Here is a 16,933-nt window from a genome sequence, read left to right on the forward strand (position 1 = left end):
TGTTTACAGAGAGATTATTTTTAATTGTTAAATTATAAAAAGATTTTTTGCAATGTGTTTGATTGATTACTCTAACATGCATTTTACAACATTGTAATTTGCCTGGTCGCAAAATGTATAATTAATAAAAGATAATAATTTGTGTTACTACGTATAGTTTGGGAGGGATTAACAAAATGCACGTCGTCAGTGCAAAATGTATAATTTTTATTATTATGTAAATATTAACAATATTCATAAAAAAAACGTTACACAGATTGAACATCCTTAAAATGGTCATAATAATATACTAAAACTTTGGTGTAAAACTTTGATTTTTTAAACTACGAGTAATAAAACAGAGATTGTTTAATTTTTATACTTTGATTTATATTCCGTGTATTTAAAATTTTTAATGTGTGACATAACTCATCGTTTCATAATATGAGACATAGGTCAATCGTGTAAATTATTCATGCTGTTAGACACGTTTGAGAGAGAGAACGCGCGCGAGAGAAAACGCAAACGGGGGACGGGAGCGCGCGAGAGAGAGAACGCGAACGGGGGACGGGAGCGAGAGAAAGACTGCGCGCGAGAGAGAACGCAAACGGGGGACGGGAGCGCGCGAGAGAGAGAACGCGAACGGGGGACGGGAGCGAGAGAAAGACTGCGCGCGAGAGAGAGAACGCGAACGGGGGACGGGAGCGAGAGAGAGAACGCGCGCGAGAGAGAACACGAACGAGAAGACGGTCCTTTTCGAGAGGAAGACAAAGAAAAGAAGGAAAGAAAGAAATAACGCGCAACGTCATAATCGAATGGCGCCGCAAAAACGTGACCCAATGAACCTGTGACCCACATGTTCACCAAAAAAAAACCTCAATAAATTACCCTAAAAGACATGTCTGAAGAGGACATTGCGGCGGTAGACATGCACAGCGGGGGTCTCCAAGACTCCCAGGCCAACTTTCTTTTCCGGCGTTTTATTGTTTCCCTTTTTTTTTACCCCGTATATCTCGGAGTTTTTTTATAAATTTTCTTAAAATAAATAAATATTAAATAATTATCTATTCCCTTTCTTAAATAGTTCTCCTAGACAGAAAAATAAAGAGGAGAGACCGCGACGGTTAAGTCGCATAAAATTTTTGGTTGAGTACCTACGTCGCGCGACCATCGATGCTCGGCCATCCGCAGTGCGAGATGATATTCGTTTATAAATTCTGTCATCGACGTTCGTCGATACCCATAGAAATTGAGTCGCGTTGCTGCGCTTATGCCGTCTAGTGTTTATAAAATCTAGCTGCATGTCATCAGCGCTCGCCTTTGTAATGCGCGACGCCATAGCCGAATGGCACCGCAAAACACCGATAAGCGGCACTTCCTACGAAGAAAAGTGAAAAGGACCGCGGTGTCACGCTAGTCGCAGGTCGTAAATTATAGCCGCCTGCCATAGGCGCTCGCTCGCATTTGAAGAGTGTGAAATGACATTAGTTTATAAATACTATCGGCCGAACATCGACGCGAGGCGGCATTTGTTTATCGAACATGTCCCGACGTCCCGACGCGCTCGCCTGATCTCCCCCCCCTTCCCTAGGACCTCCTCGATCTCGAAGCCCTCCCCCCCCAACCCTATGCTAGAAACGCAGATCACCCACCACCCCATTTCCCCCCCCACCATATGGTGGGAACGCAGACCACCCACCACCCCCTCCCCACCCCCTCGGAAGACGGCGGCACTAGAGTCCCCCCCCGGCAGACCCCTCGGCCGCGAGTCCTTCCCCCCCGCCCCTTACCCCCCTGAGATCCCCGGCCTAGAATTTTCTCACTCTTCCTACTGATGTACCTTTCCTTCTTTCGTTAGAAATTTGCCAGCTGCAAACTCGGAATGTGATTCCATGTAACTTATCAATTCTTCGTATTGTGTAGTTGATGTCCGTAAGGCACGGGTTCTTTTCGTGCTAAAATGTAATAAACAAAATTATATATCTAACAACTGTTATTATAATAAAATATATATAACTCAGTAACCTGCAGAATATATATTTATTCTCCTTTATAAATTAATACTTACGTCTTTGAGTATTTGTTAATGGACTGATTTAGAACTCAGCGCGGTAAGCGGTGCACACGTTGTTCTTGTTTAATTTAATGCCATTATTAATTGAACGTTTTGGTCCTTGTTTGAACCATTTTCAGCAATGTGTTTTATAATGTATTTCTTAAATTGTATGTCCCTCGGTGATCGTAACGGGGTGTGCATTACGAAGTGAGAGTCTCGCACATCGTTGGGGTTACCGAGAAACTTACAATTTAAAAAATACATTGTAAAACACATTGCTGTAGAAAATAGCTCAAGCAAGCCGACATGTTCAATTAATAAAGGCATTAAACTAAACAAGAATAACGTGCGCACTACTTACCGCGCTGAGTTCTTAATCAGTTCATTACTTACAGATATTTATTACCGGAATATAAATATTTACATACCTTGCTGGTAAAGCCATTTTGCACAAAATCCGTTACACGTAACGTTACGTTAAATGTTGATCGTATATTTAGACTCGTTTTTACACTCGTAACTTGGATTTAGATTAACGTCATAGAAACACGTAACGTAACAGCGTGTCACACGCTTTTGTTACATTATATGTCTTTCTTTGTGCGTTGACCTAAGTCTAAATTAATGTCAATTTTACAGTTACATCCTGTAAATCTAAATTTACGAGTCTAAATATATGATTAACACTTAACGTAACGTGGCACGTGTCACGGTTAACGATTTCACCGACTCCAACTGACTCAAGAATGTTTTTCTTTTGTAAATCTTAGGACCATTCTACAATTCGCAATGCTATTGGCTGAGAACTCACTTTTATGTAAACTGTACTTTTCGATAAAGTCGTACCGACGACTGTCGCTTGCAACGATGGGTGTCGTTGAGTGTCGTTTTGACCATAGTACAGAATAGGTTCAATCCGTCTGTGTCAGTCGTGCAAGCGACAGACGTCGATAACTTATCGAATCGACGGAAGTCGGTAGGCGTGAACAGGTGGGAGGTCTCGGTAAAGGTGTCAATTCGTGAAACGCTGAAAATGAGCGTCGACAAGGCGAACGTGACGATTTCGCTTTGACGTTAGCGCCAATGATGAAGTTGCATTTGTATAATATCCACCATCGTCCCAGTACAATGAAACATAGACTTTAAACAAAACATTATTAAGAAGTACACATTTGCAATATATATTATATATTTAAACGCAGCGTAATATCTTCAAGTAATAATATTTCATGATACATATATAAATACAAGATATTAATTCTGAAGATTCGGTATTTGATATCGCGATGCGGGTGAGAGGTTATTCAGAAATTGATATCGCGACACGAATGAGAAGTTTATTATGTAATCACATTAATTTACATGCCTTATAATAATAGACTTATATATATCTATTAACCCTTCGTCAGACAACGTTATTTGAGATCTTCAAAATATTATTAAGAAGTACATATTCGCAAGTAATAATAATATTTCATGGATACATATATAAATACAAAATATTAATTCTGAAGATTCGGTATGTGATATCGCGACGCGGGTGAAAGGTCATTCGGAAATTGATATCGCGACGCGAATGAGAAGTTAATTATTAATTATATGATTCGGGTGAGAGATCTTAGTAAGTCTGTAAAAAATGTAAGCGGAAATAGATATCGCGACGCGGGTGAAAAGTTTTCTATATAAATATATATATATATATATACTTATATGTGAAATTTGATGCTTTATCTTTATATATTAAAATTTCATGTGATAATGTAGGAAAAACAGGAACTTACGATCTTTATATTGTTACGTCTTGTGGACTTCGCGATTTCATTCTTTCATAAAGGCATTTCGTAAGATGTTTTCCTACAGAATTGTTTTTGGGATGACGAAAATCGAACAATATTTGTCGATCGGCGGGCAGGTTACTGATCAAGAATGAATCACCATTCTGTCCAACAGCAAAATCAAATAACAAGTATATTAATTGTGAAACATGCGCCGCCGGTCAACGGCCGGTAAATAGCCAGTCAGGCCGTCAAATTCGGGAAAAACACTTGACGCTAGACGATGACAGATAAGAACGAGAGGATAGAAATCCCGAAATCTAGCATCCATGAAAAATTGTAAAACCCGCGCCGCCGAAAATTTGTGAAAAACATTTGACGGTAGACAATAACAGATAAAGACGAGACAATAGAATTTCCGAAATCTAGCGTCTCGATCTACGAGAAATTGTGAAACCCGCGCCGCCGAAAATTCGTGGAAAACACTTGACGGTAGACAATAACAGCTAAAGACGAGACAATAGAATTTTCGGAATCAAGCGTCTGGATCGTTTCCGTGAGAAAAACATGTTTTTCAGATGATGACTAACAAGAGTCATCATCGAAAAAACAACTTCCCCACCAAAAAAAATTGAATTAAGTTACTCCTCGATAACCTATCCCTAAAATCATATATAAACCGCAACGGCGGGACACGATTCATTCTGAAACTCTAAACAGTAGAGTCCGCGCCTTCGAGATTCTTAGTACAATTATTTCTGGTTTCAATCCCGTTGTCAACTTTATCATTGTTATAAATTTTGTGCGGGTCAATATCATCGCATCGCATTACCAAACCAACGGTCCAGAAGAATCTTCGATTCAGTCTCACCGGCGCGATTATTGACTCAGAGCCATTACATCCCGTGATCACCATCAGCTTTAATAGTAAGTCCCAAATATCTATCACTCCTTTTCTTTCTACATATATATATATATATGTATATAAATAACAGGCATACATATATATATCTTCAAAACTCCCCCTACTTCGATTTTTTTTTAAATATTAAATAATTTTAGTGTACTCACACGTGCACCGCCGCAGTTCCATAGAAATAGTTATCCGAAAACGGATAAACCAGAACAGGCGCGCCCGCGAAGTGGAGCGACAGCTCCTTGTCTCATTTCTCAAACGTAAACGGTCTCCGCATATCGACCACCGTATCCTCGATTCTCCCCTTCACCTTCCCCCTCACCTATCCGCTGTTCCCTTCCGTATCGGGTGTTCCCCGATACCCCTGAATCATCGCCTTTCCTAGAGCCCTCCTATTCCCCGGTTCCTTCCAAGGAACTCGAAGATTCCCCCCACAGCCCTTTCCTAGACTGTTATTCCCCCACCCCAGTTGAATATCCAGATCAATCGTGCTGTAGATCACCCTCCCCCGCATTCTCCGCATCGACCATCGAGATTCTCGACGGTCGATCACCTTCCCCCGCGCTCTCCTGTTCCAGCGTGGAAATCATATACGAGTCGATTTCCTTAGATTAGATAAGTAACACCGTTAATGTAATGTAACCTTAAGCGCAATAGTTCCTTAATAAGTACATACATTATACCATTTAATCTCTCCTTTTTCTTTTCATATAAATTCTTCGCTAATAATGATTCTGTAATAGTCGAGCAGGATGTCAAGTTAATTTAGATATTTTTCCCTCTAAATCGTGCTCGAAAACCTCCGCATCTTTGTAACACCCGCGCCCTTCACACACACACACACACATACACCTCACACTAGTATATATGCGTGTATAATGATTTGCCTATTTTGTTGTAATTATATTCTGCTTAAATTTTAGTAGATCTCTTTCTTTATTAATGAATGTTTAAACGATTTTGTCATGAATAAATGTATACTAATTATAAAATGAATACCAGTCATTTCTTAAACTAAGACTTTGTCCTCACCTCCCTCGCTCTCTCAGAAATCGCACAAAGTCCGATCCCCGGTAAAAGGGATAATATCCTTGACCGAAAACAGGACCACGAGTGCACGAAACTCTCAGTAGGTGTAATAGCGTCCCTTCTGGACGTTGACCCATGACTGGAGTTTCCCGCTACGTGCATTCGTCTCGAGGCACGCGTCTTTTCCAGCGTGCACCCGAGATATGATAATATCTTGTTACGTCTTCCTATCTCCCCTCCTCTAGATAGTCTTTTCCTTGCTATCCTTCTAAAATATTCTACAAATTCCGGAGCTTGACGTAAAAATATATTAAAATTTCATGTGATAATGTAGGGAAAACAGGAAATTAAGTTCGAAGATAAAATCTGTTTTCACACTTTTACCGTAAAAATTATATCTCTTTAATAAGTATATAAGGAGTCCCAATTTGTGAGCTACCGTTAAAGTCGTTTTGCAATGGAGGACTTAAAACTGTTAGTGGAAGCCTGTGACATGTTAAGTAAAGACGTCGAAAATCTAGCTACGAAAGCGCCACGAAAGTGTACGCTGTGGTCAAACACATGCGTAAAATTTCGCCAAAATGTATTAAATTACAATACAACATGGACGACAAAGATGACTTATTCCAAAAATGTAAGTACAATCATTTTTTTCTTTTCACTCGCAAACAGACGGACGCGATTAATGTTTTTTTTTGTTTATCAGACACAGATGTATAGATGTAATCGGTGAACTACAAAACAGAATAATTGATAAAACATTAATTGAAATTCATAAAATGGAAATGGAAGCACAAATAATTTGTGCTAAAATGGCAGAAATTAAAATTCCTGGAGCTAATCCTACAAATGATTCGATGGACGCTTCTACAAGTGGTGGTGACGAGGATGAGACCGTCGACTGAATACGGCGCTATGATGTAGTGTAGTAGTAGTAGTTGTAGAGTAGTGGGTGGTTCCACTGGGGGGCCCCGGACGACGCGCGGTATAATGTACCTTTGTAATGAAAAAAAAAAAATGTTTTTGAATAAACGTGTATTTTGATAAAAGAATATAATAATAAGTCTTTTTTTTTTTAAACATTATTAAGACATATACGTACATATTCGCGATATATTTAAACGCCGCTCCGGCCGTTTTCATGTATGACGTTCCTCGTCTCCTTCGTAACCCCGGGAATCTTCTTCAAATCGTCCGCCGCTTGATCCAATAACTGACGCACTAATAGTCGCTTGCGATCCGTACGCGACAAAGTGGTCAGAATCTGAGATCGCAATTTCGCGTATTTCCACCAATCACGTCTCTCCTTGTTCGCGATATCCTTGATGTCGTAGACGTCCAGACGGATCAACTGTGATCCGATCTCCCCGGGGGACCTCACGGTAAGCATCCGTCGATCTTTCATCTTCGATATATACTGCGGAATACGATCGAGATCGCGACCAGACTCCGTCAGGTCGAACAACGCGTCGAGCCCGCCGCCGCTGCATCCTGCCTCCTCCTCCTCCTCGTCTCACTTCTCCACGCTGTACGAATGATCCGTCGAAACCGCGGCGGGGATATCCCCTCCCGCACCGACGGGTAAACTTTTGACGTATCTGTCGTGATAATTGATCCATTCGTAAAAGGTATCTTGTGTCATTAGATCACTCACTAATGATGAATACAACTTCAACGGAAGTCGATCACGAATGAAATTATACATTTCATTCACGGAACAGGTAGGACTCTTAGGACCTTCCTTCAGCCACAATTTATGGAGCTCTGTCAGCACGCTCTTTATGTTGCTGCCCTCGCGCATACGACGTACGTCCCAATCGGTTCGCTTCTGATTCATAGTCGTCAGGTACTTCGAGACGCTTGCGAGTAACAGTCTCAAATTCTGCGACGCCGAACATTCAGGATTCCAAATTTCGCGCAGCAGATAGAGCAAAGCAAAACTGACCGGCTCGATATCCGTCGAGGTGCGTTCGACTTCTACGACCTGATCCTCGAACGGCTCGTCCAACAACGACATTAGAGCCTCCTTATCTTTCATTTGACTCTCCATGGCACTATTTCTCTCCATACAGATGTACCGCGCGAACTACGAGCATCAACGTTCTCGCACCTTCACAAACTTCAAACTGACGATATAATTGCGCGAGGATTCGCGTTGTCTCGCCCTTATCGCTCGGCGAATGTCAATAGGACAAAATTCGCGTTCTTCCCGCGCTTATATAGCGCCTGATAACAATTCGATGGCGGATGTACGGGGTCAATAGGGCAGCAGATAACTCTGGAAATAGCTTTGAGAAATAACCGCGATCACGCAAATGGAGACGATCTCCGACGACGACGACGACGAAATGTCGCGTACGTTGAAATTGTTTCTGTCCGTACGATTATTGCAATGTAGATTTCAGTAGTTATTAAAATAGAAATAAACACGATGCGTGCGCGGTTGAAAATATCGATGACGCGTAAGCGTCCGCATTGCGAGTCGAGGCGCGAAAGATCTCCGACGACGACGACGATCGATTGTCGTGGGCCGTCGATCGATTACCGACGCACCGCCGTTGCGACGGGGGATCCATCCGCGGAGAGGCGCCTCGGTCGCGCGAGAGGAAATTCGGAGTGGCCCCCCCTTGCGCCGCGCCGCGCGAGAGAGGTGGCGTCCCTCGCAGCCCCCCTCTATCACTGGTTAGAAAAGCAGCGGAGGGGCGGCTCCCGTCTGCCAACACCTTCCCCTCGCCCACCGCTTACGGCGGCCCCCACGCGTTCCGCTTCCTGCGCCCGACCCACCGTCAAGTGCCCCGCGGGTCCAAATCCCCTATAGTATGCCTACTAGTGTCTTTTCTCTTTTTTTTGTTAACTGTTATGTTTGTTGTAGAAGAGACGCTGAGGCTGGAGGGGAAGAACTGATGGACACGGACGAGAGGGGTAGGGAGAATGATAGCAATATTGTAAGGTCGCACAAAGGCCAAGTTTTGATTTTCAAGGAATAGAGGATATGTAAAGGTTTGGGTACATTCCTTAAAAACGCCTTGTTAAACCGAGAGGTAAACAATAAAGTAAATTATATTACATAATATATTTCTACAAAATACAATCAAATAATTTTTTTATAAAAATTGATGTTTTTTCTTATTCTGCGTATAAAAATATAAAATTCATCAAAAAGTGAATACTTTACGAAATATTTTATACTTTATATTAAAAATATTATAACAAAATTTAAAATATTTCAGGAAATTCTTAATAACAGTTTCATTATAGTGTTTTAAAAACGTCTTGACAAGGGCTACAAGAATATGCAATAAAAAATGGGATATATTCTATTTAAGAAAACATGGATCACACACACACATTGACCTAGTTTTAAAAAAATCGCTCAATGTCAATTCCATATTTTTATTATCTGTCCCCCTTAATATCCTACAACTTTTATCTAAAACAGTTTTCCATATCTAAAGCTGTTTCTGAGATCCAGAGGGCTGGGTCAGACTTTAAAGATACTGTACACGCCTCGAATGTTGCGTGAGCTAAGGATGGACAAGGACCAGGGTGGAGAAGGAGAAACGATATTCAAATTAAAAAATAGAATCGTTAATTTACTGAATCCATAAAACAATCAAATCTATAGTTTGGTCGAGAAACATAAGTATGATCATCAATTTGTAATTTCAATACATCAAATTGTAAAGAAGATGTGGCGGTCTCCCGACCACACAATCGGAACGGTACGCGCGCCGCGCGCGCGCTAACCGATCACGCGCCGAGCGCGTGGGCCAGGCTACGGCCCGCGAAGCTATACGAGAGTGCCGCCAACAGGTGGCAGACTTTCTCGCGTTTCATTTCCAGTCAGGGAAGAATAAAAGGCCACACGGCGACGGCCTAGGCAGCTTTCGACTGCTCTCAGGCTCACAGCCAAGACCAGGAGAAGTCTTTTGGATAAGAGATCTAGCTATATCTCGCCGTCACCTTGCCGCCGCCGAAGCTACGGCCACCACCGAGACGAGCTGCGCCACTTCGATTGCCGCCACCGAGACACCCTCAGCGGCCCCTGGACTACCGTCCAGGCCACACGTGGAAGCTCGTCCCGCTCCAGCTCTCGCTAGTGCGACTGACTCGTCCTCCACGCACTCTCATCTCAACGTGGGACGTGAGAGTCCGGCGCTACACTTCTCCTCGACTGTCGTGGACGGTGCCTCCACTCCTGTCGCCTCTGCCGCCATCACCTACCGAATGGTCACACCAGAGAACGCAGACCATCCCTCCGGCGCGCGTGCACCGAGGCGTGCAACACCAGCCTCCACGCGACACCCGGGAGGTACAAACCGACAGGAGTGGGAGGTCACCTCCTCACAAGGGACGCAGACCGACGAGCCACCGGCACTAGCGTCGGAGTCCACACAGACCGAGGAGACGGAGCAGTCCCACACTCCACCGGAGACACCGCCGGCCTGGTGGTTCAGGAGGACTCGCACTCAGCCCAGCATCATCTGGCGTGAGCGCATCCGGGAGTAGAAGACGAAGAAACCAATCGGCCCTTCTCAGGGCCACAGCACAAGAAGAACCCAAACGGCCCTTTTCAGGGCCGCCTCCACGGCCCTTCTCAGGGCCTCCTTCAGCACACTGACACACAAACATATGTAATATAGGACAGTAGAATAAACGACCTATTTATTATATATCTGTCTCTCCGCTCACTCGACGATCCTTCCCGCTCTGCGGCATCTCCTCTGCGAAGGGCACGCGACGCCCGAACGAAAGTGGCATAGCGGCCACAGAAGATATTCCCTTAGTTTAACGACATCTTATTACAAATGGTAAGTTAAGACTGAGATCCATTTACGAAATATTTCAAAGTAAAATCGAGGAATAAAGTATGAAAAAATATTCAATGTATTAAATATTCTCAATCATTAAACTGAAATACGTGATCTCTTTTTTATGTAGAATTTCTGCAAAAAATTATCTTCGAAGAAAAAAAACATCAGTTATAATAAACAATTGAAATGATATAAAGATAATAAGAACGGTTAATACATATTGAGATAACGAATATGGAATAATGGAAACTAAATATTTCAGAGGACATCAAATCTCAACGTGAAAATGATTATAAATGAAAGAATTATGAAGGAATTAAAATAGACAATGTTATAAATTAGCAGTATACCAGTAGCTGTCCTTTAATTGAATGAGAAACTTCTTTCTTGAAATTAGTAAATATAATTATTCCATATACGTTACTGGAAGCAATAAATATTTGTCGCATAAATCCTTATTATTAATCGCAAGAAATACGGAAAAGATCGCAAAAATAACGTTAGATAACGTAATTGAATAAAAAAGTTAATGAGTTCGCACTGTTCATATTTCGCATAAATCGTTAATCATTTATAAGATCATTTAGAAAAGATTGAGTAGTCAACGCATTATCTTAGACAATAATAATATATCGGATTAATATAAAGTTCGTTATATACAATATGTACAAGAAACTTTTATAAAGTGAACGAAGTATGAGTCTTTAATACAAAAAAAACACAACGAATCCAAAGGAATATGAATTCACGATGAATCTAATCCTTGTATGCTCATAAATTAGAAGTATTAATAGGAATTTCACTGAATTTACGTCCCGAGATAAGAATTTATCTCTTTTTCGTATTGATCAGAATAAATAATGAACGTCCTTCTTTGAGGACAAACATAAGCAAATAACGTTATTTTCTGTAACCGAATATTTGAATTCGCACGTGCGCACTGCGCACTTGTAAAATATCACTTTTATCAGGGAGATATCTGACGAAAGAACTGAATATTCGAGATAATGAAATCAAACGTTACCTGATCGTGGAATCTGCAGCATCCATCAAATCTTTATAGATAATCCGCTATGTGCGGAAAATCATCCACAGAAAGTGGGAAACTCATTCGCACTAAGCGAGCCAGATAATAAAAATAATCTCTCTCTCTCTCTCTCTCTCTCTCTCTCTCTCTCTCTCTCTCTCTCTCTCTCTCTCTCTCTCTCTCTCTCTCTCTCTCTCTCTCTCTCTCTCTCTCTCTCTCTCTCTCTCTCTCTCTCTCTGTGTGATGCTGAAAATAGAAACACAGGAGGAGTACTGCTATATGTTAGGGATGATATTAAATTTAAAATAGTTGATAAGAAAAAGATAGTGTCAAATTGTTGGTGCGTGGTGGTAGAAATAAGAGAGAATTTGTATAAAGGTATGATAGCAGTAGTGTATCATTCGCCGAGTGCGTCAAATGGCGATTTCGTGAGATTTTTGGAAGATACGGTTGAAGATTTAATAATAAAGTATGACTGTATAGTGATAGGGGACTTTAATATAGATGTAATGGTAGATTCATTTTACACAAAGAAATTATTAACGGTAATGCAAAACCTAGGGATGAGGCAATACGTTGATTGTCCAACGAGAGTTACAAAAGATAGTCGAACGATGATAGATTTAATTTTTTCGAATAAAGAAATAAAGGTACAAGTGAATGAGAAACCTAAAATCACGGACCATACATGGCTAAAAGTAGAATTTAATATAAATGAAAATAGAAATAAATATAAAGAATTTAGAGGCAGGGACTATAGTAAATTTAATGTAGATGAATTTCTTAGAATAATGGAAGAAAGAACTGAGCAAGGTCAAGGGCTAGATATAAGCATAAGGGCGGGAGAGATTTGTCAATAGTATAGTAAGTGTATTGGATACTGTAGCACCTAAGAAAAAGTTTAAGATTCCGAAAATATGGGAAGGGAAAATGTGGTATTCAGATGAAATTAGAATGGCAGCAGATAGAAGGGATGAGGCTCACAGTAGAGCAATAAACTCAGGTAAAAAACAGGACTGGGAATTTTTCAGAAATGAAAGAAATGCAGTAGTTAAACTTATCAGGGCAAAAAAGAAAGAATATTATGAGAATATGATAGATAATAATAGGAGTGATCCTACAAAAAATGTGGAAAACTTTAAAAGAATTAATTAAAGGTGAGCAAAGGGGTTCAGAGAACATCGATAATGTAGATTTTGAAATATTAGAAGACATAGAAGAATGCAATATAGCTGATAAATTTAATATATATTATGTAAAAAGTATTAGCAACATTGTGCAATCTATTAATAATAAGGGGATAGAAGGCACGGGTAGGAGACCTATTTATGTAATTGAGAATAAGGGAATTATGGAAAATTTTGAGCCAATTAGTGCAAGTGATTTGGAACAAATTGTTAGGGAACTACCACGAAAGAACGGAACAGAGGAAGGGATAAATAGTGATATACTGAAAATGGTGCTACCTGTGATAAAAGATGAGTTTGTAGGAGTAATAAATGATTCGCTTAGGACAGGTAAATTTCCAGAAGGATGGAAAACATCCACGATAATACCGATACCAAAGGTAAACAAACCAAAAAAAGCGAGCGAGTATAGACCGATTAATATGTTACCGATATATGAAAAAGTATTAGAGTTAGTTGTAAAAAAAACAGTTGGAAAAATTTCTAGATGACAATGAAATAATAACCGAATACCAATCGGGATTTAGGAAACAGCAGTCGTGTGAGACAGCAATTCAAAGTTTTATCGAAGAATGGAAGTTGATAATTGAGGAGAAAAAAATGGTGGGGGTGTTATTCCTGGATCTCAGGAGAGCGTTTGAGACAATAGATAGGGTAAGATTAGTGGAAAAATTATATCAGTATGGAATAAGAGGAGTGGTACTGGAATGGATAATATCGTATTTAAGTAATAGAAAGCAGCAAGTTAGATTCAATGATATGTGTTCTAAAATAATTGAGACAGTATATGGCGTGCCACAGGGATCAGTATTAGGACCTCTATTGTTTATTTTGTATATAAATGATATAGTTAAAGTCTGTCCGGAGGGAAGTATATTTAGATTATTTGCAGATGACACGACCGCAAGTGTAACAGGAGAAAGTTGTGAGGAAATAGAAATAAAACTAAATATGGTGCTCGGTATACTTGAAGAATGGATGAATGTGAATATGTTAAAAATGAATGCAGATAAGACCAAATATATGATAGTTAGAAGTATAAGGAAAGAAATAAAAACAGACATAATAGTAAAAAGTTTGAATGGAACTATAATGAGCGTGTCGAGATAACGAAACATCTGGGTGTAATGATCGATAGTAAACTCCGTTGGGAGAATCACTGTGATTATATGTTAAAGAAAATAGGGAAAAAAGTGAGTTTTCTGAATAGAATAGGAAATGATGTATCGGCGTATACTCGATGTACTGTGTATAAGTCTATCATAGCGCCTCACTTTGAATATTGCGCAACGATGTTAGTAGGCATGGGGTGAAACGCAACTGAATCGACTGCAAGTGGCACAAAACCGTGCCATGAGAGTCATACTGCAGTGCTCGCGATATACAAAGGTAGATTTGATGCTGCAAACCCTTAAGTTTATGAATGTAAGACAGAGGCTAATGTACAATGTATGTATTTTATTTTTAAGATAGTAAGAGGCATAATGCCAAAACACTTAAGTAATAGGATAGAAATAGTAGGAGATGTGAGTGGACGACGAACGAGACAGGCTGAGAATATTAGAATTCAATATCGCAGGACGAAAAGCGCACAGAAAAGTTTATTTTATGAAGGTTTGAATATGTACAACGCCCTACCGATAGAAATTAAGCAATGCGAAAGAATTGTACCATTTAAACGTAGGTTAAGAGAATATATTGTACCTCATGTAGAGGAATTAATTTAAGGATATTTTATGTAAAAAATAGCCGAGAAGGCTAATAAACTTCAATCAATCAATCAATCAATCAATCTCTCTCTCTCTCTCTCTCTCTCTCTCTCTCTCTCTCTCTCTCTCTCTCTCTCTCTCTCTCTCTCTCTCTCCTTTCGGCTTGCTCGGCAATATTCTTCGTGATTCGAATACTGACGGCATATCGCGGAATTCGTGTATAAATTCACAGTAACGGAATATACTACAACATGAGCTATTAATACGACACGAGCGATAAATACGACAAGAGAGACGACAAAAGCAATGAATACGACACGAGTAATACGACACGAGCGATAGGTTTTTAATTGAACTCGGACGTGTTCCCGATAAAGTATTATCATGGCAGAATGCCCAGTACGTGACTCGAACTGTTTAACTTCAGACAGACCGTACGAGAATGGCCGGGATCGTCTCACTGCACGTTCGTGCTTGCGCATCTCCTCCACTCACTTCCTTGTCACGTGATGCTAGCGTGATCTGAACTCGGTGCGCCGCGTTACTAGCGCATCCGCTTGCAACAGTTATTACTTACGGAAGCCCCTACGGCTCACCAGCGACTGTGTCGCCAGTAATGGTTATTCGTGCAACTAGTAGCACGTTTTGCTTCGCGCGGCGCGTGAGTCGGGTGCAAGCAGCAAGTTGTGTTGCTTCGTGCAACTAGTTGCAAGTGGAAAATTTAAGGCTAATCTACAATGTGCTCTTTGCTTTCTGTTTTCTGCTCTTAACCTCTTTGCATCTATCTCGTATTTCGCAATTCCGTCGCGTAACTTTTGATGTTTCTTGTCTCTTCTGAAGTTTACATTGTTTACATTCGAATATTTCAGTTTTTATCATTATCGTGAATATTAAAAAGTTATTAAAATCCAATTGCAGTATCAACTAACAAAATGTGAAATGTTTTTTGGTTTTTTACTGTAGAGGTTTGATTGATTGTGCTATTTATGTATTACATGTTCGAATTTTATGTTTCAAATAATTTTCTAGATTATTTTGCTGTCAGAAATAGCTTGTAATTTTGAAGACATGAATCACATTATAGTGAAAAATGAAAATAGTACTATCAAACTGCCAACACAAAACTGCAGGGTTCGTTTTAAAAGTGTAAAAACTTATTTTCCCCAGAAGCAAGTGGCCTTGTCTACTATGATTCGGATAATGAACAATGTGGTCTCAAATTAATTAATGATGAGTTTCAGTTAATCCCCGGAAAAATTGAGTACAGAATTTTTTATGCTAATTTATCAAAACGTGAGTATCCTTATTATGATAGTTTAATGTAAATTGAATTAAGTTATGTTAATGTAACCTTGCAGATCCGAACTTCAAAAATGAAGGTAAAAAGAAAAGATTTCAGGAAATAATGGCTATTATTGACGGAGAAGGAAACAATTCTTCTGGGACAAATTTTTTTGAAAAAAAGTAAAGATTTTGGATATTGCATTTTTTATTTTTATCAGTTTTTATTTTTGAGACATAGAAAGATATTCGAAAAATTTATCAATCCTGCATTCTGCCTGAATAGAGAATATTTATCGTCACTGATTTCGGAAAGAATTAATGAATATTTACATTATTATGTACACTAGGGAATTCTTGGAATAACTTTTCTTTGTATTCTTTTTAGGTCGGTGTTAATAAAAATGTAAAACGAATTATTCATATCGGATGAAAACACAAGATAGATGAAAGAAGTAAATTCATTCACATAAAGGAGCCAATCGCAGGTGCCAAGACGATAAAATTGGACCAAGCAAAAAAATATCGACTTGCCGAAGTAAAAAATATGATACTCGAGGCAATGAAAACCGAAGAGAATTCTAAATATTTCGAAGGATCGGTCGTTGACATAGGTAATTACAACGGAGAGATTTATGATGATTTTCGCAGTTGTAGCGAAGAAAACTTTTGGGATTTTGTTCAAAAAATTTGTTCAAGGAATTCAACATTAAGATTATATTTATTAACTCAGAAAAAATCAGTAAATAATCGAAAAACAGAAAATAGTTTTTTAGAGGACAAACAATTGTCACAAATGAGCCAAATTTCATTGCCAGTGAATCAGATAAAAAATGTTTTCTCATCAAAGTTGAACGATCTGAATATTGAGCAAAATAGAAATAAAAGACGTAATTTCCCAAGTGCGGAGGAATAAAGTAGTAAAAAAAAATTCTATTCACTATTACAAATAGTGCTGCTGCATCTTCTAAAATTCATATTATAACAAATGAAGTCGAATCCAAAGAAAATGTAAATAAAAAACGCAATTTTTCAAGTGCGGTAGAATTGAGTAGTAAAAAAAGTATTAACCCTCAGGGTACGATCTGGGTTAGCGTAACCCGAGCGTAACTTTGAAAGTAGCGCCATTTTAAAGGAAGTGAATGGTGGGGGTTCGTACC

The 16,933-nt window shown here is 39.6% G+C and overlaps 2 long non-coding RNA genes across 2 annotated transcripts; both read left to right on the forward strand.

Moving 5' to 3' along the window:
* The first annotated feature begins 12,724 nt into the window (after nucleotides 1-12,724).
* LOC139823082 (uncharacterized) lies at nucleotides 12,725-14,567 on the forward strand. The gene is made up of 2 exons (XR_011734688.1): nucleotides 12,725-14,172; nucleotides 14,253-14,567. It is a non-coding gene; the product is annotated as an uncharacterized lncRNA (long non-coding RNA).
* A 1,094-nt stretch (nucleotides 14,568-15,661) lies between these two features.
* On the forward strand, nucleotides 15,662-16,311 carry LOC139822679 (uncharacterized). Its single transcript, XR_011734575.1, has 3 exons — nucleotides 15,662-15,785; nucleotides 15,851-15,956; nucleotides 16,162-16,311. It is a non-coding gene; the product is annotated as an uncharacterized lncRNA (long non-coding RNA).
* The last annotated feature ends 622 nt before the right edge of the window (nucleotides 16,312-16,933 follow it).

The sequence above is a fragment of the Temnothorax longispinosus genome, chromosome 12 (genome assembly GCF_030848805.1).
Source record: "Temnothorax longispinosus isolate EJ_2023e chromosome 12, Tlon_JGU_v1, whole genome shotgun sequence".
NCBI lineage: Eukaryota > Metazoa > Arthropoda > Insecta > Hymenoptera > Formicidae > Temnothorax > Temnothorax longispinosus.